Below are 25,019 nucleotides of genomic sequence, written 5' to 3'. Positions count from 1 at the left end.
GTAATTTCTGTCCTAGAATTCTGAGTATTGCCTTAGGAAATGTACTATTTGCAGGGAGAGCATGCCTGTTTAAGGACTCAGATGGAAGTGCAAAGAAACAGAAAAGGAAAAAGGATCTCTTCCTATCCCTAGTCCTGGGCCCATGCAGTCATGGGGAGTTTGTTACTCCAACTGAATCAGTTCCCTGCCCCATATGTTGCTTACACATGATTTGATTTACATTCATTTTAGAACTTTTTTTCTTTTAATAAACTGAAACTGCCCTCAAGCACATTAAGTTGTATGAGTAGCACTTACTCAGCATATCACAAAAGGTCTCTGTGACCTTGCCTGTATTGCAGAGGTGAAACTTTCACACTGATGAACTGTTCTTCAAGATATTTTCCCAGTGAGTAAAAGACAGGAGTAGGTTTTTCTGCAGTGTCAGATATACATGTCAAACATTCACCTTTGCACCCTTCCCTCTCCTTTAACTAACAAAGCTGGTATAATCACACTGAGAATAATCATAGAATAATCACACAGCCTTTATAGATCTATGTGTATATGATACACACACACACATACACATGCAGAGATGTGCGTGTTTAAACTACATCATAATACAGCAGTTTAATTATTTTATCGAAGGCCCCTTCAAACTTGTCATATCACAGCAGAAAATATTTATAATCATTACTTGCACATATGCAGCATCTTTTCTCTGACAATATCAGTACAATTTGTGAAAGTTAATGAATTAAGCTGCATGGGAACCCTGGAATGTATGTAAGGATTAGTGTCATTGTATAAATGATTTATGCAACAGAGGTTAATGACTTGCCCAAGGTCATTTAGTGTGTCAGTGGCAAAGCCAAAAAATTAAACCTCTGAGGCCCTTAGTCCTCTGCTCAGAACACTAGCTCAGTTATTACCAGTATAGTATTACCAGTACAGTATATCTTACTGTTTTCATAGATTTCATAGACATTTGGACTGGAAGGGACCCTGGAGGATCATCAAGCCAGCCCCACCACCCCAGGGGCAGGAAGTTAGCAGGGATCATAGGATCCCAGCAAGATAAGCATCCAAATGTGTTTTGAAGACGTTCAAAGTGGGAGCTTGAACCGCCTCCGGTGGCAGTCTGTTCCAAACCTTGGGGGCTTGGACAGTGAAGGAGTTCTTTCTTATGTCCAGCCTGAACCGGTCACAATGGAGTTTGTGACCTTTCGATCTTGTCATCCCTTGCGGGGCTCTGGTGAACAGTTGTTCCCCCAGATCCTGATGAGCACCCCTGATAAGCTTATAGGTGGCCACCAGATCACCCCTGAGCCTGCACTTTTCCAGGCCGAATAGTCCCATTGCTCTCAGCCTCTCATCATGTGATCTGTTTTCCTGCCCTCTGATCATGAACATGGCTCTCCTCTGCACCCTCTCAAGATTCTCCACATCCTTTTTGAATTGTGGGGCCCAAAACTGGACACGACACTCCAGCTGCGGCCTCACCAAGGCCGAGTACAACAGGAAAATGACGTCCCGGGATCTGCTTGAGAAGCATCTATGGATGCAAGCCAGTGTTTTGCTCGCTTTACTAGCTACAATATCACATTGGAGGCTCATGTTCATCTTGTGGTCAACCATGACCCCCAAGTCCCTTTGCCTTCAGCTAGCCTGTTAAGGATGGCCTCCTTGATAATCTTTTCCAAGACTTTCCCCAAGATAGAGGTCAGACTGATGGGCCTGTAGTTTGCCCGATCTACTTTCCTCCCTTTCTTGAAGATAGGCACCACATTGGCCCTCTTCCAATCATTGGGCACTTCACCAGAGCACCAAGAACTCTCAAAGATCCATGCCAAGGGCTGAGCTATGATGCTCACCAGCTCCCTGAGTACCCTTGGGTGTAACCCATCAGGGCCAGCTGACTTGAAGGTATCCAGCCTGTCGAGGTGTACCTTCACAAGGCCAGCTTTGATGGAGGGCAAAGAATCTCCCTCACCCGGGCCTCCCTGACCCATAGTGGACAGGGCCACCCCAAGGGGCTGATGGAAAACTGACACAAAGTACCCATTTAGCAAGTTTGTTTTTTCCTGGGTGTCAGTTGTCTCATCTGGTTCAGCAGGGGTCCAACGTTGCCCTTGCTTTTCCTCCAGCTCCCCACATATCTGAAAAAGGACTTTTTATTTTCCTTGATATTTGTAGCTAGCTGGAGTTCCATCACCGTCTTGGCTTTTCTGGTTTGCTCTCTGCAAGTCCGGACTAATGCAGAGTATTCGTCCTTGGTGGTGGTTCCAGTCCTCCATCCTTTATAGGTCCTCCTTTTAAGACGCAGGAGGTCCGTCGGTTCCCCGGAGAACCAAGGGGGCTGCTGTGCCCTCCTGCTGCCTTTCCTCCGAGATGGGATGGATTTTGCTTGCGCATCCAGGATTGCTCCCTTGAGGAGCATCCACACATCCTGAACTCCCCTCTCCATTAGGTCATAGCCTTTTAGGGCCTCTCTGACAAGCTTGTCAAAGTCAGCTTTCCTGAAGTTGAGGACTTCTGTATAACTGACTGACTTGCCAGCTTGCCAGATGGTGAAGGCGATCAGTTCATGATCACTGTCACCCAGCTTCCCCTCAATTGTTAGGTTGCCAATTAGGACATCCCTGGTTGCCAGTATGAGGTCAAGCAGTGCTTTACCTCTTGTTGGCCCATAGACTTCCTGCGTCAGATAGAGGTCGTCCACACATGAGAGAAAGCTTTGCGACCACTCGGATTTGGCCGAGCACTCCTCCCATGAGATATTTGGGTAGTTAAAGTCTCCCATGACAACCATACACTGGGATTGTGTGGCCTCAGCCAATTCCCTGGTGAACTCCTGGTCGAGGTCTTGACTCTGGGTGGGGGGTCTGTAGTAGGCCCCCACCATAGTATCCCCTCCCCCGTGTTCCCCACGGATTTTAACCCAGAGAGTCTCAAGTCGTCCACCATGGGTGCCAATGTCAGCTTTCAGGGATGCGTAGCTTTCCTTGACATAGAGAGCTGTGCCCCAACCCCTTTTGTCCACTCAATCCCTCCTGTACAGGGTATCTATACTCATGGTCCAGTCATGGGTGGAGTCCCACCAGGTCTCTGTTATCCCAATGACATTGTAGTTATTTGCATTTAGGAGGAGAACAGGTTCCTCCTGTTTATTCCCCAGGCTCCTAGCATTTGTGTATAGACACGCAAGTGTCCCCTTAGGAGCTCTTGCCTCGCCTACACTTTGTTCCAGGGCTGGGGCTGGGGGTGGATCCCTTACGTACCTTGGCCTGCTGGCTTGATAACTAACTACTGTAAGATTACATAAAACATTTCCACACCCACCTGTAAAACTTCAAACTATCCAATCTTTCATGAACATATTCATTAGCTTTAGCACCAGAAAATGCATTGACAGAAGGTTTTCAACATCAATAGCAGCAGAAGCAAGTGCATAGCCTACAGGAGTATGTTTTGTTCTGAGACTGTCCATGCTACCCCTTTCATATGATGTGTCCTGTGCCTTAGTTCCTGTGCCTTACTTGCTGAAAGAAATCTTTATGAAAGAATTCCTTGCTTTCAGGAATATTGCTGGCTGTCACCTAGGGTGTGGAAGGGCCTCATGAATAATGTCTTCTGGGGCGAAAAGGGTGGGGTTGCCTTCCTCTAAAGCGTTTGGAAACACTGGCCACATCCAAGGCTGGAGCTCTTCCACTCGGTGATACCAGTGCTCGACTTGGGATTAAGAAGAACGTTTTTGTTCAAGTCACTTTGGCACAAACTGGGAGGGTAGGTTACCTTCCTCAGTACTATGGGGCATGCTCCTTTTCCTAGACTCTTCTGAGCAAATATTAATCAGGTACTTCCCTGCCTTTGCAGTGGCGGGAACTGGCAAAGCCCTTGTCTCCTACTTTACCTTGGGTGGTGTTGGTGTTTCAGGTTCGTGACTTCTAGCTGTATGTAGGGTTAGATATCTTGAGTAAATGATTACTTGTGAATGGAGAGGACTGAACACAGTGGCCCATGAGGCCCCTTCCAATCCTGTGTTCACATCTAAAGTTTACATATCAGCGCCAAATTCAGGTCTAAGAAAAGTAAGCACATCTTACTGGACTTCATTGAAAGTTATTTCCATTTATGCCAGGTCTGAACTTTTGTCTAGTGCATACAGACTTGCACTATATCTTCATATAATTAACAAATGTAATCTCTGTTCCCATGCATAACATCACTACAACAAATAAAGAAGTGGTTAAAACCATGACTTTGTGAAAATGTAAAATGTCAGATAAAACTGAAACAAACTCATACCATTGTACTTACCCATGATTCAAGATAACTGTCCTTTGGAGCCAAGAGACCTGCTGATGTAAGGATTAGAATATGACTGAACTTAGGGGTATATAGAGAGTAGTTTTATATCGTAGTCAGCTTTTGTGATGTTCAGGGAAGAACTATTGGCCACTGTCCAACCAATAGATCACTTACTTCATTACTTCTATGGAAGAAAGTTGATCACTCAAACTGGCTATGCAATGCTACAATAGCTCTTGAAAATCTGAAGCCATGGAAGACAATTGGTCTAGTGGGTATAAAAATTATAGTGCATCCGTTCAATTTGTTCTAATTTAGCATAGTCATGGGAGGAATTATCTTCTCCTTTGGAAAGCTCTTGGATAGAGCTCTGCTAGCAGGTGACACTGGATAGCTTTGTGCAGAGTTTCTTTAGTATTCTTTCACAGGGGGGATACAGTCGGTTCTCTTTGATGCTCAAAGAAGAAACAGGAGCATAGGTGCCAACTTTTGTTTTTCCTGGGGGAGGCCTAAGATGATGGACGTGTACCCCCACCCCCCAGTGTGTAGGGAACAGGGTTGGTATGTGGCGAAGGGGGGGATGTGGGCACAGGTGATGCATGAGGGGATGTGAGGAGGCACAAGCAATATGGCAGGGGGTAGAGGGGCATATGCCTCCCAAGATTTCTGTGCCCACAGCAGGGTATATGTCAGGTCCCACCCACTGGGCAGCCTGGCAGCAATCTCACACCCCACTGTAGGCATAGAAATCTTGGGGGGCACGTGACCCCCTGCCACACTGCCTGGTCCCCCCGCCCCTCTCCACCACATTGCTTATACCCCCCACCCTCTGACACATCACATGTGTCCCCCCCGCCCGATGCATTGCCTCTGCCCCCTCCCCACCTGCCTGCACAGACTTACTTGGAGGGAGCTGTGGGAGCTGCTGGCCACCGTTGCTTGGCTGCCATGTGCATGTGGTGCCCCCAGCCTCTGATAGCCCTCTCTGCTCCCCCAAACCCCAAGCATCCCTTTGCAGGCTGGAACTCTGCCAGCCTGCAAGGGAAACCTGAAGTTTCCCAAGTTTTTCTCCATTAAAGGAGAAAATCTGTGTTTTTCCACAGTGAACGGAAAACCTGGATCCCTGGCCTCAGTCATTGTTCCTAAGGAATATTACATAATTCTCCTCAGGTTTGGGCCCCAACAGCCCTCTTCCCAAAGGGGACCAGGGCCCTCCAGCCCTCACATACTCAGCACTCAAGGTTTGTTCCCCTACTAATCAGGGCTATTCCTAAGATGCCCATGGGAAACCCAGCCATCTGCTGGGAGACCAGATTCTTCATACCAGTTCTTGAGAACCGTCTGTATTTTTCAGCAGGTGCAGCCTGAGGTCAGCTGTGTGTGTATGTGTGGAGGAAATGTATGTTTCTTCTCAACTGTCTACTGACCTCTGTGCAAATTCTGTGAAGGATTGGAAGGAGTCAAGGCAGAAGAAAAAGGTGCTCCATAGGCTGATACAGCCACCTGCAAAGATATAGACCCACATACAGAGTCCCTTCAAGAGATGGAGCCTGGAGGAATGATTTCATGTTCTCTTTCACTGCTGCTTGCTTCAGTGGTTAAGCAGTTAAAGTGCCTTCTGTGGCTCCAGAAGGTATGAATTCAAAGCCTCACTGCTTAACTTGTGCTAAAGCAGACATGTCCAAAATACGGCCCGCAGGCTGAATCCAGCCCACCAAGAAATTCTAGTGTGGGGTGGCCTGGGCCATAGCGCATGCTGTCCTGTCACCCCCAGGCACACAGGACAGGGGGTGGGCAGAATCTACTTCCTGGCAGCTCCTTCCCTATGCCGACGCTAATAACTCCACTGCTGCCAGCTCCAGCCCTGCTGCCTGGACACCCTGGCCCATCTGCCCCACACCCACTGCTGGGGGCGCTAGATGGAGCAGGTGGGTGGGAAGACAGGGTCTCCATGGAGACCAGCCAGGGACCCCCATGGGCAAGATGCACTCAGCCAGGTGGATGGGAGGGGGCTGTGGGCAGGTGGAGAGCAGCATCCAGGAACAGGACAGGCAGGTAGGGGCCAGGATCACAGGGTGGTGACACCACAGGGCTGAGGCAGAGCTGCAATCTGTTCCCCACATGTCCCTACCCACAGAATGAGTGCATGTTGCAGGGATATATGGGGAGCAGATCACAGCTCTGCCCTAGACCCCGGCCCTGGCCCATGCTGTCACTGCCCCATGATACTGGCCCTGCCTGTCCCATCCTGCTCCTGGACACTGCTCCCCACCTGCCTGCGGTCCCATCCACCCAGCCAAGTGTGCCCTGCCTGTGGGGGTTCTGGGCCAGTCTCCATGAAGATCCTGCCTACCCATCCACTCCATCTGGTGCCTCTGGTGGTGGGTGTGGGGCAGACAGGGAGCAATATCTGGGCTGTATAAGATCCATTACCACCCCCTGCTGCACCAAGCTAGGTCAGCACCCTACTGCCACCATGCTGGGCTGGGTCAGCACTGCCCACCCACAGTCCACAGCAGCTCACCAAAATTCCAAAAGTGGCTGTCCAGCCAAAAAGTTGCCCACTCCTGTGCTAAAGGTTTCTCCCAGTCAACCCAGATGAAAATAGGCACCAGCCATTCAGGTGCCTGGTGAAAGGTGGTATTGGCTACATTACTCTCATGCATGCCTTAACCACACTTGCCTCACAAGCTATTAGGCTCCATTGAGTGTCCTGTTATAGCATTACTTTGCCTAGGCACTTTACCAGAGTGACAGTTCACAATGGAGGATGTTATTCTCTGCTTTGCCTTATGTCTGACTTCAAGATTTAGTTTTAATTTTTTGTTAGTTTGTTATTCCTGACAGTCAGACTGTGGTTTGTAATGCTATTCATTGTGGATGGGCTTAAGAAATATATATATTTTTATTTTTAAATTAATCCAAATCTAGCTGCTACACTATAAAAGTAGAAAGCTTGAAGGAACATTCATTTTTCCTAGAGTACATGGTTCTGAGCTTAACTATTTTAACTATATTAGAACTAAATCTATTTTATTTGTGTTCTTTAACAAAGATGACCAAGAAAGACCAAGGGATCTTGATTTATGTTAGGCAGGCAGTTAGACTGAAGGATATGAATGACACCTTCTGACCTTAGAATCTATTTAAACCATGGATGAGGCTTCTTAATGACATGCACAACAGATACAATTTTTAATTTTTATACGCCCAGAGAGAGGTAGTGGTAGAAAAGAATAGTAGGGAAGTATTGTGATTGGCCCTTACAGCACTGCTATAGGAGAAATTGCTTTAGGTAACCCCTTACTTCCTTTCCTGGGGCATTCACAAACCACGGGTGACAGTATAAAGGTGGAATTTTCAATAAGATTATTATTTTTACACACTCAATAGTCAGATGGGCAAGGAGCAGGCAGGACTTCAGCCAGAAGCAGTAGTCCATTCCCAAATCCACAAATGTCTCTGCAAACTCTTGCACAAATGGTTTCATTTTTCTCCTTCTCAGCTTCTTTCTCTATGAAATGAGAATAGTTACAGTAGGAAACCTCCTTCATGAAGGTTTTATAATCCTCAGGTGAAAGAGGACTTAGGTCCACATATTCCAATTGATAGCATGCAGATACAGCAGTTTGTCTGCACAAAATCTACAGCAGAATTGAGATTGGCAATAAAGGGGGGTGTATGGGTTGTACGCAATACACATACACACAGTCACACACCTGTGTTTGCCAGTGTGTACACACACACATATTATACACATACACTGTAATAAAGTGATACAACCCACTGGGTTGGTTTGTAAACCAATAAATATTTACATCCAGATTTAAATGCAGGTTGTTTGCCAAGTAGTGAGTTTTAGTCAGTTGTAATAAGTGGCATAATACTTCCACAGCTAATCAAAGGCACTGTTTTATTTGTACTAGTTAATTTGATTGTAGATCAACTTCATTTTTGGCTTAACCAACCCCCACTCCAAACTGATGGTAATAAAAGAAATGTTACTCCTCACCTCTATAAAGATTCAGATTGTCAGTGACATCCAGGATCAACAATTCTTGCAAACAGTGGACTCGAAATGAAGTTGTCTGTTTTTGGCAACAAAATATTCTGCATTTAGCAAAGGCATATGTTTCAGACTCAAATGACTTCACTTCAAATTAAAGCAAAAAAAATGTTTTGAAGTATAGTCATTTGATAATCATTTGCTTTAAAATAAGCAACATATTTCTATCTAATGGGATCCACATCTTTAACAAGTGAACCGACAGTGTGACAAACAAAAAACAACCTGCTCTTAAATATAATTCCAAAATATATTACATCTAGTTCTTTTGTTGTTGTTGTTGTTGTTGTGTTCTGTTTTCCTTTTTTGGCTACCTGTAGAGCTCCCACAATTTTTTCATTGCTGCAATGACAAATGCTATGAGAAAAGACCTGGTCTACTGCCAAAAATCTACTCCAGACTTCAGTATACATTTCTGCTTTCAAGAGTCAATTGTTTTCCCTTTCTCCCAGGGGCCACTAGCTACCTTATTACCAGAAAGAATGACCCCGTGACAGCACAATTGAGATCCAGAAACTTAACAAAATTGTAACCCCTCTAGTGGAATCAAAATTCTAATCAACAGCATAGGGTCTAAAAGACAAATAGATGTAAGGCCACCATATTATTGTGACTTCTTTACTTGCAAAGGAACCTATTTTTATTTCCTTTTTTCCAATTTTTTTTTATTATCCTTTTTCATGTGTCCTTCACATGACAAACATTCTTACTATAGAAGGGTTTTCACAATGTGGGAACTATCGGTACTCAGTTTACATAGTTTGTTGCCTTTTCTCCACATGCAATCTATTTTGTGACTTATACAGCAAGGCATGGGAGGCCCCGTGGTAATTACTGACTTCTTTCTTATGCGGCTTAGCCTACTGACAGAGCAAATGTTACATCTATTATTTGCCCCATAAGAAATCCCGCTATCAGACCTATGGTACTGAAAATGCAGACAGGTCAAGGAGTTAGGTATCTTCCTGTACTCTTTAGGGAGAATGTCCCTTAGTGACCAGGATATCTTCCCCTAGCACTTTCTGGTGGGGAAGGAGAGGGCATAAAAAATATGCACCATCTCTGCTGCCAGCTGGCAGCACTACCAGCAGCTGGGAGCCAGGAGCTGCCACTGCCCAGGTGCAAAGCTGCCTTATTACACCTTAGGGAATATACCATGACCTTGCAAAGAAATGCTGAGCAATAATACTTTTATGATCCTCTATATGTTGTTTGCCAGTATTTCCCAGGTAAACTTGTTATCCTAGAGCACCTAGATTATTTGGTAACACTTTTTACATACCTCAGTCGAAAGTATCTGTTTATAGGTTCATACTACAAGGAATAGTTAGTTAAACCAGTGGTTAGAAGACGTTCCTCATAGAACATCAAGCCTATCATTATCCAGAATCCAAAAATGACCCCCAGTCACTGGAAGTTAGATTCTTGCAATCTCGCTTCAGCTGAGTAGAAATTTGGAATCAATGACTTGGAGGAAATGAGGAAATGTAGGCAAATCTGGTCATGAACCAGGCTATTATGTCCTTATTAAACCTAGGCTGATGGGCCTCCAGGCCCCTGGCCTGTAAAAAAAACTGTATGGGCAGAGCCCTGTAAATGCACAGAACCACAGTCATTTTAATGAAGCCTCTGTGCATGGTTCAGTCAGGAATATAGATGGAAGGGGTTAATACTGCTTGTACTGGTGGTACACCAAATAAATAAATTTGTAAATAAGAAGGATGTAACGACACCTGATTTATGAGAAAAGGAAAAGTAACCACATTCTTACTCCCCTCTTCATTCAGAAATACACATTTTAGAAATATTAGAAGGAAAAGTTTTACAAATGGTAACCTGCACCTGCATTTTAATTATTTTCTAGTATCAATCTGTGAGTGCATTGCTGTCTGTAGTTGCCAACAGACTGTCAGCCCTGGGAGCTAGGATTCCTAGAAGAGATTCAGCACAAACAGTAATGATACAAACTTTCCCACACTGCCCTCACCCAAGTGCTCAAATCCTGCATGAGAGAAAACACCTACTTTTGTAATTAGTATCTTTCTTCATCACCACTTCAACTTTGGTGTTTCTTCTAAGGCTGTCAACACTATTCCCAGCTATATGGGTTGTTTTTGATACATATGTGTGTGTGGTGTTTTTTGTGCACCATGAACTGGACTGAGTTCCCCATCTCCTTTCACAAAGGCTGCCAAAATATTATTTTAATCTTTATGTGACAATAGAGCAGTAAGTCCCATATAGATGCACTCTTACGACTGTGGACAGTCCCACTAAACCCTGTGGGGCTTTCATTCTGTACAGATCTGTTTTCTGAAGCAGGGCCCTAGTGAGTGATCAAAAACTGGAAGGTTGACAACTGTTATTTGTGGTTTTTCATGGATGTATTGTCATTTATCACTTTAAACACTAGGCCATTTAATTTTAATATCTACGCAGAAAACTGAGATCCAAGTCACACATGGTCACCCTCGTAAATATCACAGATTATAATGATAAATCATAAAATAAATATTAAAAATTGGGAGAGACTCAAGTGACTGATGGAATGGTAGATTCTTCTACAGTAAGCCACACTGAGCTTTCTTAAATAGAATGAAGTGAAATCTAAGGAAAATAATGAACAAAAAAGTACCTTCTTCTGCCAGACCTATCAAGTTAAATGGCTTCTGGTATTGTTCAAAGCTTGTACACTATTGTGTTCCCATGGCAGAGGGTAAAGAGAGGAGGGGAGACTTTCACTGACATTCTGATGAAACAACAACCAAAAATAATATTTTGACAGAAGAATTCATTTTATTGAAAAAAAGAGCAATACTCAGGCAGAACAGAAATCTCCTTAGTATGAAGAATATTGAGGACATAAATAATGATCCAGTAGCATTTAAAGGAAATGCTTCATTCTTAGATGAACACAGTCTGCTTAAAATAAACATACAGCATGACTAAAGGCCACAAGTACACAGAATCATCTGAGCTTAGTTTTAAATACCTATGGTAGATATTTTTGGACTGTGGTCTACAAAACTAGTGTCAAATGTTTACTTCCGTATTAGCATATATACGCATGTACATGCTAATAGGTTACACCGATATTTTGTAACCACTAAATCCAAAAAAAGATTAGTTTCCATATTAGTACTAAGTTTGTTTAATTATCAATATCAGGATTTATTTACCCTCCCGATAAAATGTTTGCCTCACTCTGCCTCATCAATATTAACCTCGCAGACCAACAAATCTTCCTATTGACAAAATGGAGAAGTCAATATCTCCTGATTATTATTTAATAAGTATTTCATTGTCAGTAACAGAGTGAGAACAAACATCTGTACAGTAGAATGGCATGCACTTAAATTTTTTGATGTTACCCTCACATGTGTTTATAAGGAGGAATCTAACCCATAATAACTGCAACCAGTAATATCAGCATATAAAAATACATGTTGAAGGACATTTAAACTGAACAAACCAGGGGTTTTTTGTTCCACTTTTGATATACAAATGTTGGATGTGTTTTACTGTATCTTCTGACTGTGATTGATAGGAGATGCATCAATTTCAAGGTTTGTGAATTTAAGTAAATTGTTGTCAGTGGTATCATTCTTCTTGTTTTGTATTTTTTTTTCAAATTATCTCCTTACAGAGAATGGAGTATTACAAGTCGAGACAGGATATACATAAAGCATCAATTTAAGTTGAATATCCACTTACAATTGTAAAAAGAAAATAGTTGTGATAAGAATGTGAGTATATCAGAGTTGTTCAGGAAAACTCCAGAGTATTTAAAAAACAACTTTTGTTTTTTAAATAGTCCTTAGTGTTTCTGTTTTCAGAACACTTTGTCTGCCTTTTCATTCAAAGGATAAAGCTATGTTTGTGTACTCTGTGGAATAAATATGACTCACAAAGGGGACTTCTTGAATATTCATCATTTTATCTAGATTATAAAGCAGTGAAAATCTCAGATGGCAAAAGAATACTATAAAACTATGTGAAATGAGCAGAAGTTTAACCCTTTACTAGCTACTGGTAATACCTTATTCAGGCTGCAAGGCCTAAGGAGCTTGTACCGAGACTGACAAGGACTGCACTTCACATAGCAAAGCTTACAAAATGATCCAAGTGGAACAACTTTGGTAATGATCTAGTTTGAATGAACTGACACTTTTTTATGTAGAGAAGTCTGATTTCGGACCTGGTCTGATAGGGCCAAATTCTATGCCATCTATTAGGTGCAGAAGTGGAATTAGGCACCTAAGCATGATTCTGTTCCACCCTGCTCAGGTTCATGCAAACCAGTTCATGCAAAAGATATGCACAGAGAGTTCTCTTCTCTTCTTTTATATGACTGATCGTAAGAGCAGGATGGTAGTTTGTTATCAAAGTAGATGCATTAATGGACTTTCAGAGACCTAAATAGGGTGATAGAACAGAGTCACATCTTAGTGCTTAAACCCAGTGTCTACTACATGGACTAGCATCTGGCTATAGTCAACAGTATGTTTCTTTTGAACTTCATGATTTTAGCTTGGGTTTTTGTTTTTTCAACATCCCCTTTACAAGTAAATTGTACTCATTTCACTGTCCTCTAAAAAAGACAACATAGAATGGATTGTGCAAATCTAACTATATATGTTCCTGATTAAAAACTGATGGTAACAGTTAAAATACATGGTAAAAGGGGGAAAACCTGTGTGTGTGTGGGGGGGGGGAATCAGGGGTGTTCCCCTAACATTTTTTTCTGAGGAAAAAAATTAAACAGAAAAAGAGCAATTCCAGATGGACTGTATAAGACTTGATTTGAAAAACTTTGTTAATCTCTGAAATAACATGTAAAAGAGTGTGCATACAAAATGCTAAGTTAAGACTAAGTCTGAAGGAATATCTGTGCTTATGAATTGATTCTTTATCCATATTTATAGAGAAATTGCTCCTCACTGGATTATTGCACATTACTTTCCAAACCCCTTGTAAGATTCTGTGTATCTCTGTACTATGCCCAGAGGCTTAAATAAAAAACAAAATGTAAATAAGTGACAATATTTAGAAACTTTTTCTCCACAACTTCTGAAAATACATAATTATGTTTGCTCCTAATAGGCCTGCCTTTGAAATTATTTCATGACTGAATTTGTAAATCAATTTGGAAAGAATTGGCAACCCCACAAACATTAATGGGAGTATATATCACAAAAATGATTTTACAAATAAATAACGGTATATAGGATTTGGCTTAAATTGTCTGCTTTCATTTGGGTTTTTTCCCCTTCAAGCTGATTTGTGGTGAGGCTGGAAAATCAAATTGAGCACAATTTGAAAATAAAGCTATTTGGTAATTGAGCTAAGTAGCTTGAACTTGTCAGTCACCTGTGACCTCCTTCCAGTTACACTTCATTTGAACTTTCCAAAATCAGGAGCCCTGATGATGATTTTCTGAGCATGAACAGAACAACTGGGGTTCTGCTCTGGGATACTTTTATCCCTCCTGAGCAGCTTATTTAATTTGTGTCTAAAATGGAGAAACCTGAGTAAACAGCGGAGCTGTTTGGAGAAGATGCTTAGCTGCCACCTGATGTTCTCAAGGAATTTATTTGGGGGAAGGAAGAGAAGAGCAGACTAAGGAAAAGACTGTGGGGAGGATCCAGGAGAACCCCAAGCGCAGTGGGTTTTTAGATCTGACTTGGTGCAAGAGCCTGGCTCCTGCAAAGTTGCAGCTGGCCCAGTGCTGGGACCCCTCCATGTGTTGCCTGCTCCAAGGAGATTACTCAGAATACCTTGGCAGCCCTTCCTCCCCGCCCTCAGGAGAATGATTTCTAACGGTGATTGGCAAGAATAGCAACTGGTGTTCACCAGGACACAACTGGGACGAACTGGGAGAGGAGGAGGGGGGTTGATAATGGTCGGGAGGGACGAGAAAGAAGCGCGTGATGGCAGCCCTCTAGCTGCTCAGGGTGCGAGGGGAGGCGAGCCCGCCCAGCCCCCGCACCCTCCCCTCGGTGGCTGGCTCCATCCCGGGCCGGGCCGGGCTCCCCCGCGGGGAAAAGGCGGTGCCCTGAGGGGCAGACGAGCAGCGCTGAGCGGGGACCGGAGCCGAGGCTGTACCGGGCTCCTCAGTAAACCGACGCCGAGTGAGCGGCCCGGGCTTTCCTGCGTTGAGCCCGCGGACACCCTGCGGGGGCACTGGCGGCGGCGGCCCAGCGACCGCAGCCAGCCCCGCGGTCCCGCTCCCTGCGGCCTGGGCAGAGCGCGGCACAGTGGCGTGGGCCGCCGGGCAGCCGCGGGCGCTCAGGACTGGGCGGACCCGGCGCTTCCCCCACGTGCCCGGCAGCCGCAGCCGCCGCCTCTTTCCCGCTCAGCGGCGCGGAGCCCGCCCGGGAAACGGGCCGCCCTGTCCCCCGCCCGCGTCCGCGCCCTCCCCGCGGGCGCACAGGTCCTGGAGGGCACTGGGCGCCACCCGCCGCCCCCTTCCAGCCCTGGCCCCGGGCTCTGCGCGGTCCTTCAAATAAAGACAGAAATGCCCCTGCTTCTCGGAAGCGCCGTGCCCCTCAGGACCCCCGCTCGCTTCTCTCCCTGCTGCGGGTGGCCGGAGCCCGCCGCACCTCACACAGCTCGGGGGGCCCCACTGCCCCGGGTGCCCGGAACTTGGCGGGGCAGGACGGAGGCTGCGCAGGGTGGGGGGCAGTAAGGAGGGCTATGCAGGAAGCGGAGGGGCAACAAGGGCTACGCAGGAGGCGGGGGGGGGGGCAGTAAGGGATATGCAGGAGGCAGGGGGTCCCACAGGCTTGTCCCTCTGCCACCGCCGCCCCGAGCAGCCCGCACGGCTCAAGTCCTTGCATGACGCCTGCCTCTCTCGGGTTGTTTTATCACCGGGTGTGTGCAGCCTCCCCCGCAGACACACGTGTATCTCTCTGATCTCTCTGGTGTGTGTATAATTTTACAGTTTATCTTAACCAAACTGGTGGGGTGATAAATCTGTCCGCTTCGGACAGCACTCTCTTCATTCTAGGGCTGCTTCGCTCCCGGGGACGCGGGGAAGTTCTCTTGCAACGAAATCGCTTCCTTTCTGCTCCTCACGTTTTAATTTGGGAAAGGACTGATTAGCCCCAGCTCCACGCTGCGGCTTTCACAGGGCCAGGTCTGCGCTCGCTCGCGGAGTCACCTCTCACCTCTCGGCAGCTCCGGGCTGAGGTCACTGGCGGGGCAAGGCGGGGGAGCCGGCGCTGGAGCTCTCTGCGGTACTCGCCGTACCTGGCCACAGCTCAAGGCACAACTTTGGTGCCGAGCGCTGTGCAGCCTTGCACTTCAGGCTAAAAAAGATTTCTTCCATTAAAAGAAAAAACCCAAACCAAAAAGCAACCCACTTCCCTCTCACTCTAATGCACCGCTGTTGAAATGAACCGTCGTAGAAGCAACGGGGAAAAGTCAGCTCTCCCCGGCAGAGAGATGCGTTTGGTTGATGTTAATTTGCATCCTCTTGTTTTAGGACTAACCTTTTCTTTTCGGGGGAGGGGGTTTGTATCCTATTATTAAAAGCCCCCTGCAAACTTTTGCATTTTAAAAGACTGCCTCGAAGCTCTGACCTGGGGTATATGCAGGCATATGCACAGCTTGCATCGAAGGGCGGTGAATTCACCCAGGGGTAAAAGCCCGATGACAAAATTGCAGGTGGGATTTTTTTTAAAGGAAATTCCTTCCCTTCTCTGCCAAATCCTGTAGTTTAATAAAAACAACGTTTTATTTAGCAGCCCTAAAAACGCGATGGAGAGTGGAGAGAAGGCAGCAACAAAATTCGAGCTCCCCTTTAAAAAAAGATTTCATTGTGAGCAGATTTTTCCAAGTGGGTGGGAACATCGTAAAGAAACGCTCCTGCAGACTTTATCGTGATGATGATTATTTATTAGTAGTGCAAAAACATACAGTACATGCAAAAAGACATCAATAAAAGAGACAGGAAAATTATTTTTGTATAAGGAGCTGAAGATTTAAAGGTGTGTAGTCTTTACGTAGCTCTGGATGCTTCTTAACTGACCGATGCAGATTTAAGCAAACATTTAATATTCGGGAAGAGAAAATTAATTGAAAAAAAAAAAGTTACCTTCCATGGACTGTATCGTTGCATTTACAGAGCTGATGTGGAGCCATCACTTTGTTTATTTTTCTAAGGTCTACCCAAATTCCAGCTTTCCAAGGAGCAGTAACAGCCTTTTCCATGTGTTTATCATCGGGGTTGCAACAGGATTCGCCTCAATTGTTCTGCCTTTCTTGTGTTTTCCTTTCTTTCCCTTTTCTGCAGTTCCCAGTTACATTTGCTTTGGTTGCAAAAATAAACAGCGGAGTTTTTAACAGCAATCTGAGATGATAATGGTTAGTGATCCCATTCTTTCCATCATAATCTTCAAGTGGTTTAAGATTAATGATAGGAGGTGTTTTAGTGAGGAGTGTGGGTTCTCTTCTCCAAAGACCATCGCTATGATAATTTACTTAAGATGTTGACAAGACTGTCAGTAAAGATAATTTTTTATTAAGCTGCACTATAGCAACTGTGGCAAGCATTTGATTTTTTTTCCCCTCAAAAAAAGTAATGTACATTAATTTTTGAGTGCCTTCCCATAAATATTGTTGTTTGGTCTCTGGCTGTTGTATTTGCAATTGAAATGATTCCCTGTGCCTTTGTTTCGAGAAAAAGGTGTCTTCTGCTGTTCTGATAAAATATACCTCCTCCCTTCCCGGCACACACACACACACACACACACACACGCACTCTTTAAAAATGAAAATAAATTTGAGAGACTACTGCCTGGATGGGAAAACCCAGACCTTCTGCAAAGCATTGTTGTGCCTGTGTTTCCATTGAGAAGTAGCCCTCAACCCACTGAACTTGAGGCTTCTGCTAAAATAGAAAAAATCGTCCTTAAACTATAAATATTTAACTGTACCTCAGTTTACACAGGGGCCCGGGTGCCTCTTTAAACAGATGTGATTTATCCTTTTATTTGTGGCTTTTGTTACATAGATCTGCTCTGCAGCCTGGGCTCCCTGCTCCACTCCGGATTGAAACCTGCCCGGCAGCACCTCAAATAACGGAGAGTAAAAAACAACCAACAACCCCAAACTAAAAACCCCAGCACCACCCCACAATCCTGCACACATGAAAACAAAAGAGATCGTCTCTTACACACGAAGTCTCTTACACACGAAGTTATGGAGAACAATTGCAGAGCAAATCCCGGAACAGCCCTTTGCCTAAACCCTCGTGAGTATCACAGGTTCACTTTAAGGTGTTGGTGGTGCTGCTCCAACTTACTGCTGAATTTCCCGATCGTTTTCTTCCAGCAGCTGATGGTGATAACAGCAATTTAGATATTAGTTCAAGCCGATCACTACAAGAAGCCCTACGGAAAAAAAAAATAGCTAGCTTTAATTATTCTGATCTCCCAATTGATGTGTGTGTGCATGCGAGGAGAAAAATGTGCGAAATAGCCTTTGCTTAATAAGAACCAAAAAAAAAAAATCCCAACTCTAGTATGAAATAGCATCAGGTTCTCAGCACAGTTGATTTTGCTGTTTGCAATAATCGTAAGCTTACATATAAATTCCCGGGAAATGTTGACACTTATTTTGTCATGTTTCACTGCCATTTTTAGCTCCCCACCGACGGCTCGTGTACAATATTATGCGTGTGCGAGCAGACACCCGTGCAGCTTGTGCAGGCGGGGGAGGCGGGGGCTGAGGGGCAGTTACCTGGGGGAGAGCTCGTCTCCAGCAGCACCCAGGTAGGGGCTCGGCACTGGGACCCGCCGAGGCGAACTGGGACAGAGAAAGGGACAGGCTGTTTCCTCGGGCAGGATTGATGGGCAAGCCGCAGCCTGGACCAGGGGGGTGTTTGCCTTTCTCAGCGTGCGCTGGAAAAATGACATCAACTAACCCGCAGCAGCTACAAAACTATATTTGTCCTTGTTATCAACTGCTCTTTTCCCTTTTTTTATTATATGTTTTTGTGTCTCTGCAGTTGTGCAGCCTTTCTTTTTAAAAAAGAAGGAAAAAAAGAGGTCGGTTTGGTAAACAGTTTATATTGCAATCCCTCGGAGCCAGCAGAAGGCGTGGGGTGGGGGGGTGGAAAGCAGAGGGTGTCCTCTCTTTTAGAGATAGATGGGGTTATTTATTTATTTAAACAGCCCCAGCCCTGGCAGGAGATCTCCCCGGGGCTGGCAGCGGTGGCTCGGCAAGCCCGAGCCGCTGGCCGGAGGCGCTCCGCGGCGTTGGCCAGCAGGGGGCGCTCTGGCGTTGCGTCTGGGCGAGCGCCGCAGCAGCAGCGGGCTAGCCGGAGCCGGAGCCCGGGGCCGCACCGCGCGGTCCCCGCTCCCGCTCCCGCTCCCGCTCCCGCAGCCGCAGCTGTCCGGCCAGGCCCAGCCCGGCCCCGCCGCTACCTGCGCGGCCAAGGTGCGCGGCCCGGGCCGGGGGGCGGGGGGCGGCGCTGCCCGGCTCCGCGCCTACGAGACATTATGCAACTTATTCAATACAGCGATGAATTGTCAACATTTTTTTCGCCTGTTAGTTCCGCTGATCCGGGCAGGATTTATTTTCAGTTCGCAGGTCCCGGAGCGCTGCCGCGTGATTTCTTTGCCTTAAATAAAATTGGTCAAATGTTGACAACCTTTAAGCCAATCTAACACTCAAGATTACTGATGGGAAACTAATGAGAAAATATCAGATCGTCCGGCCTGGGGGCTCCTAATTAAATCTTAGCTGATTGAAAAAAAATAAAAGCGGGGGGGGGGGGGGCCCTCCAGGCTGAAGTTTAGCTCGCCTTTTACATAAGAGCCTCCTCCCCTCCCCCCCCAAAAAAAACCCTCCCCCGCCTCCCCTTAGAAAAGCTTCATGCTATTTCTCGGGGTATTTCAAGAGATCCTATCAGGACCATCACTCCTGGCCCGGTAAATATTAAGGCCTTTAAGCAACGTGATTTAACTAATTAGAAAATTTACATCATTAAGTCTCAGGGAGAGAAAAAAGGAGAAACAAATCTGTCAGTCATTTTAAAAGAGACAGGCCCTATTGAAGTGTGAAGAAATCGGCTCTAATTCAAAAAGGCAATCGGGCAGAAAAAGCCCTCAACATTACCCTGCTAGTTATTAATCAGAAAGGGTCCGTCCCCCCGCCCCCCCGTAATGGCAAAGCTGCGGCACATCGTTAGTTTCTCCCGGCTCAGCTCTCAGCCAGGCCCCGCTTTTCTTTGCCACTGGCCTCAGTCGCAGGCAGCGGAGACGGGGCCCCGGCCCCTTCCCCCCGGCCGCAGCGGGCCAAGTGCGGGCCCGGGTCGGGGCGGAGTACGCGACTCGCGCCTTTGTTTCCCGCCTCGCGGTGGGCTGCGAAGCCGAGGTGGAGGGCAACCCCCGGCCCGGCCCGAGGGAGACCGGGGCGCGGGTCACGGGCTCCCCGGCCCCGAGCCCGAGCCAAGCGGCGCTCGCCCTAGCCAGGAGCCGGCGTTGTTTCCTCACCAGCTGCTCTGAGACATTTTACACGTCTGCTGGGCTATGCGGGACAATGAGGGCCTGTGTCTGGGCGCGCGAGTCCAGGAGCAAAGCGGGGATGGCTCCCTTCCAGGCAGGGGAGGTCCCCCGGCCTGACCCGGGCCAGCAGCGGGCTCCCGCCGCGGGCTTGAGACCGGGAAAGTTGGCAATCTTTTCCAAAGGCACAATCAGCCCTGCCTGCAAACCAGCCTCCCAGCTTGGCTCAGCCCAGAGCTTGCAAATGTTAACTCGGGGGCATTTTTCCAAGTCAGCGTTCACAGAAGTGTAAAGTCCCGCTTGTAGGAACAGACAAATCCCCCTCAGCATCACGTGTGGCTAAACAGCACTGCGCCAGGTACACTGCTTTCACCCGCAGCGCACCCCCCTCCCGCCCCGAGCTCATCCCTGTACACACACACACACCTCAGAGCCCATCCCTGGAGCTAACACACACCCCCCCCCATCCCTCCTAACACACAGACACCTCAGAGCCCATCCCTGGGACTAACACCCCCCCCCCCGCATCCCTCCTAACACGCACACACCTCAGAGCCCATCCCTCGGACTAACACCCCCCCCCGCATCCCTCCTAACACGCACACACCTCAGAGCCCATCCCTGGGACTAACACACACACACACAGACACATGATTGCAATCTCCTCGGTCAGCTCCTGGACTCGCAGAGGATGGTCGGCGCGGCTCAAAGTTATGGGGATCGACTGGGGGGGAAAGGGGGAGAGCACCCAAGGGGGAGAGTTATGCTGCAAGATGAAGCTGCTCCCGCCCCACAGCCCCTCAGTCTTTCTCGAAAGAAACTCACTGACCATTTTCGTGCCCGTTGGAAATGCGTCGAGCAACCTGGGTGCTCTTGGGCTTCGAGAGAGGATCTGAGCCTTAGGACAACATGCCCAGCCGAGATCAGCTAGGATGGCGGTCGCCTTCCACGCTGTATCCCCCCCCCCACCCGCCTATTTGCATCAGTTTGGCTTCTAGTTTAAAATGATCGACTTTTCATTTCTGATCAAGGCCCTTTTTGGGGGGGAGGGTGGGGAGACATGAAAATCAACCTGTCTGCTGGCTGTGCCTCCAAGCTTAAGGCATTATAATAAAATTTACGGCGCCTTTAACAACTCACAAGTAAAAGCATTAAAATTCGCTTTAATTGAGAAAATATTGATTTTTAACTCTAGAAAGAGCGAAATCGTAATTTAAGAGCAAACTTTCACCGTTGGAAGAGCATCTTACAGAGACAACAGCCCCCCTTTAATAGAGCTACTTTATGAAGCGATAAAAACAAAGAAAAACCTGGGAAATAGAGAGACAATTGAGATTTTGAACGAAAACTTATCGGCGTCCCCGGCCCTCCTCGGGGCTGCAAAGAAGCAAGATTCACCCCCTCCCTCCCCTGACCTCTAAACCCCTGGACAGAAACTGGGCATCGGGAGAGAAACAGCCGACCTCTTCCAAACTAATGTCAGACTTCAGCAGGAGACATTTTCACAGGCGAAAATCGCAGTTTCCTTTTCTTTCCACGTAATTGATCTAATAATATTTTTCTTACTTCCCCTTGTTTGCTAAAAAAGAAAAAAAAATCCATTGGGAGAGAGAAAGGAAGGATGGAAAAATCCCACCCTCGCTTTCTATCCTATTTCTGTATCTGTTTTTGGTATTATAGAAGAGCAAAGAAGTTTTTGTTTGGTGGTTTTTCATTGATCAGTCACTCTGAGCTAATGTAATTATCCTCATCAATAGAAGGCTGCAGAGAGAATCATTATGTGGGTGACATTGATAAATGATCACCCAAGAGCTGCCTTTTCTCTCGGGCACCCCCACATCTGACCCTCCCACATACACAAGGTAGCCATAGAAACACCTTGAGATCCTCAAACACTGCTGCAAATGGAAAAATGCACCCAGGGAGAGAAGCCCAACTTCACACACTTCCCTCCCCGCTGCAATCTCCCTCCGAGCGGCGAGCAGCCCCCGTGTGCATCCCGCCCCTCCACCCCGTGTGCGGCCGGGTCCCCGCAGCCCTGGAGGGACACTGGGGATCCGAGCCCGGAGCAGGGGGCCCTGCACGGCCCTGCCTCCAAGCCTTGCGTGGCATGTCAGCCCCAGGGCTTCGCGAGTCGGTGTCTGTTAAGTTTTGCAGCGCCCCCGAGCCAGCAAACAGCCCGGCGGGCCCAGCCCTTGGGGCAGAGCCTGGCCCGGGAGCCCCCTCCCAGGGAGGCTGCAGGACTTTTGCCGGGCGCCTGCCTGGAGCACGGGGCCATGCCTCTTCTCCAGCCCGGCCTGCTTGATTTAAGCAAATCTCGCGAGCAGTAATTGATTCATAATGATCCATAAATCGATGCGGGAAGGGGCGAGGGTGTTTATTTATTTCATTCCTAAAGCTGCGAGCAAAGTAGCTGTGACACAGCGTGGGGATGCGGGGAGGAGTTGTTTAGCTGCTCCGGGTCATCCATCATCACTGTCGCAGAGACTCTGCCCAGAGGAGCAACCTCCCTCCTGTCTGCCTCTTTCTCTCCACCAAAACTATTAATATTAAAATCTGCCTTCAAACACCGTCCCCCAACAGTGCCCGTTCTCAGCAAAGCCCGGCTCAGTTCAAAGATGCCGGGTTTCCCCCGGCCCCAGCCATGAGCCATCTCAGCAGCATCGCTGGTGCCGGAGCTTTGTGTCCCCCCCCCCCCCCCCCCCCCCCCCCCCCCAGCCCCACGACGTGTTACAAAGTCTCAAAACAACACCATTTGCTCTCCGCTTCAAACCCGGCGCAGACCTGGGAATTGCTTTCATGCGGAGCCCGCCCCCGCCCATCCCGACGCACACCACGGAGGCACATGCCTAGAAAGCAAAAGGACTGCGCACGATTTTGGCCCCGGCTCCACTTGCCTGATCTCTCAGTCAGGTGCAGTTAAGCAAATGGCTCCTGGATCCTCCCAGGGTGCAGAAGTGCCGCGGGGAGAGAGCCCTCCTGCTCCTGGGCACATGCCTGGCCGGCAAGACTAATGTGGCCCTTGTGCAGGAGCACTCACTCCCTGCTTCGGTGGGAAACCGCGGCCCAGCCCGTGACAGCCGCTAGATAAATTTGCCACCTCCACCCCACCCTCGCAAACCTGTTCTGGGGGCATTTCTCCTTCGCCCGTGTACGCGTGAGAGCGAGCCCGAGCCTCCCCACGAGCGGGTCCTCTCCTGCCCCGGGGAGGGCAGACAGCCGCCTCCCCTCCGCCTCTCCTCGCCCGGCCAGCTCCCTCCTCGGCGGCTCCAGCTCCCTCCCGCAAGCGCGTCGAGACGCAGAAATTTGGGATGCTCTATACATGTGTATAAACAAGAAGTGTTTTCCTGTTACCCTTCGTTTCCCAGAGCATAAGCAATTTGAGTCAGACTGCAGTATTTCCTTTAACGCTATAGCGCTGTCAAAACACTATTCCGTTCTCCTCTGCTTTTGACAGCTGAGCACGTCTTAAATATACCCAAATCGGAACCCTCCCTGCTAACTAGTAAACCTCAGCAAGGAGCGAGTTCTTTACATTACAGCACCTTGGATTTCAGGAAGGCATCTCACGTTGCTTACAGCCCAGAGGGGGGAAAACACCAATACGAATATTTAGTTCATTACAAAAAATAAAATAACAATCCAGCAGCAAGAAACGATGTACTCCCCCCCCCCGCCCCGCGTGTCGATCTCTGTATATTTCTCCTCATTTCGCGAGGGTGAAGTGGCAGCAGATACAATTTTTAAAAAGTGGCTTCCCTTTGTGGTGCAAAGCCCACCACCAAATCTTTGCTTCGAACTTGTTCTCTCATCCAAACTAATCAAAGCCTTGGGAAGACAGGATGTGCGTTTCACATTGGAATGAAGAATCGAGGCAATTTGAATCGGGGCAGGGGAAAAAAAATGAAAGCCAAATGTGGAATCCATCGTCCTTTACATTTCAGATGAATGCCTTAAAAACCGCCTACAACGCAGGACCCGATTGCTAAATAAAACCTCACACCCTTCCACTCACATCCTCCCTTCTGTTGCAAGCAGCGTGGGTCCATTTACTCGGTTCAGAAATTAAACATTAACTGTGAAGCTTAGACTCTTTAAACATTCCAAAGGGAAAAGTTGTCAAAGTTTTTAATAATATACCAGCCAGATGGAGGGGAAAAAAAAGTTAAACATTTACAAATATGCAAACGGGTGACATTTGTTTCCTAGAAAGTTTAAGATAATGAAGGTCATTTTTCTCCCAGAAACAGAGATCAATAACAAAACTGGATCCGTCCCCTCCTGTTGGAGCCCGATCCTGTTCTCAGGGAAGTAATGAGAAAATTTCCACTGAGTGCGGTAAGAGAAGATCCAGTTTCCAACAGGAATGATTTCTTGAGAGTTAGAAAATAGGGTCACCCCCGCCCCTCCCATGTAGTTACTTCAAAGCACTGCAAGTATTGAGTACTGTGGGTAAATAAAATCCTCCTCCTCCTGACAGTTCTTTAGCATCTAATTTTATTTTACTGTAAATTTAAGTTTTTTGGCTAATTAATTGGTGGAATCTTATTTTTTTTCATTCTTTTTTTTTCCCTTCTCTTTCAAGAGACAGATTCTGTTGTCTTTATGCAGGCAAACCTTGCATTCATGTCAGCAATGTGCTTGCCTGCTTAAATCCTCTGAACTGCTCAGCCCTGTGGTACAACCATTCCTTATCTCTGTTTTATTTTACTAGGTCCTAGCTATAGACCAATACAGCCAACTCTTCAGGTCTAAATATAGCCATGAAATATTACTATGGTTATAAAAATATAATCTGATGAAGTTATATATGGGTTGGTTGTTTATCTCCATGTGGGTGGGTGCATCATTATATATGTGTGTATACATACACACATGAATCAATTAAAAACTCAGATGCTGTCTCAGATCATTGTTAGTGCTATTTGGCTTAGTGTTATTTTACCAACATTTTTTCAGAATTGTTAGTAGATTTACATCTTAGCTGGGGAAATGCCTAACAGAAGTATTTTCTCCTAAGTATGATTAAAAACACAAAAGCCTAACAAAAAATCAAAAATGAAATATTTATTACCGCATTTTGTGACTTAACACCTTTTTTTTTAAAACATAACGTCACAGTCCTCATACAAGTATTTTAATGTAAATTT

The 25,019-nt window shown here is 46.7% G+C and overlaps 1 protein-coding gene across 4 annotated transcripts in view; it reads right to left on the bottom strand.

Annotated features, from left to right (window-relative positions):
• Window positions 1–24,916: 24,916 nt before the first annotated feature.
• The window catches only part of MEIS2 (Meis homeobox 2), a 214,264-nt gene continuing 214,161 nt past the window's right edge, over window positions 24,917–25,019 (bottom strand). For all 4 annotated transcript variants that reach the window (XM_090033513.1, XM_090033512.1, XM_090033515.1 and 1 more), the window contains one exon: window positions 24,917–25,019. This exon is cut by the window's right edge and continues 1,311 nt beyond it. The gene's annotated coding sequence lies outside the window, so the exon portion shown is untranslated.

The sequence above is a fragment of the Crocodylus siamensis genome, chromosome 2 (genome assembly GCF_052110815.1).
Source record: "Crocodylus siamensis isolate JL-2025a chromosome 2, ASM5211081v1, whole genome shotgun sequence".
In the NCBI taxonomy this organism is placed as follows: Eukaryota; Metazoa; Chordata; order Crocodylia; family Crocodylidae; genus Crocodylus; species Crocodylus siamensis.
This window is presented reverse-complemented; position numbering and strand designations above follow the sequence as displayed.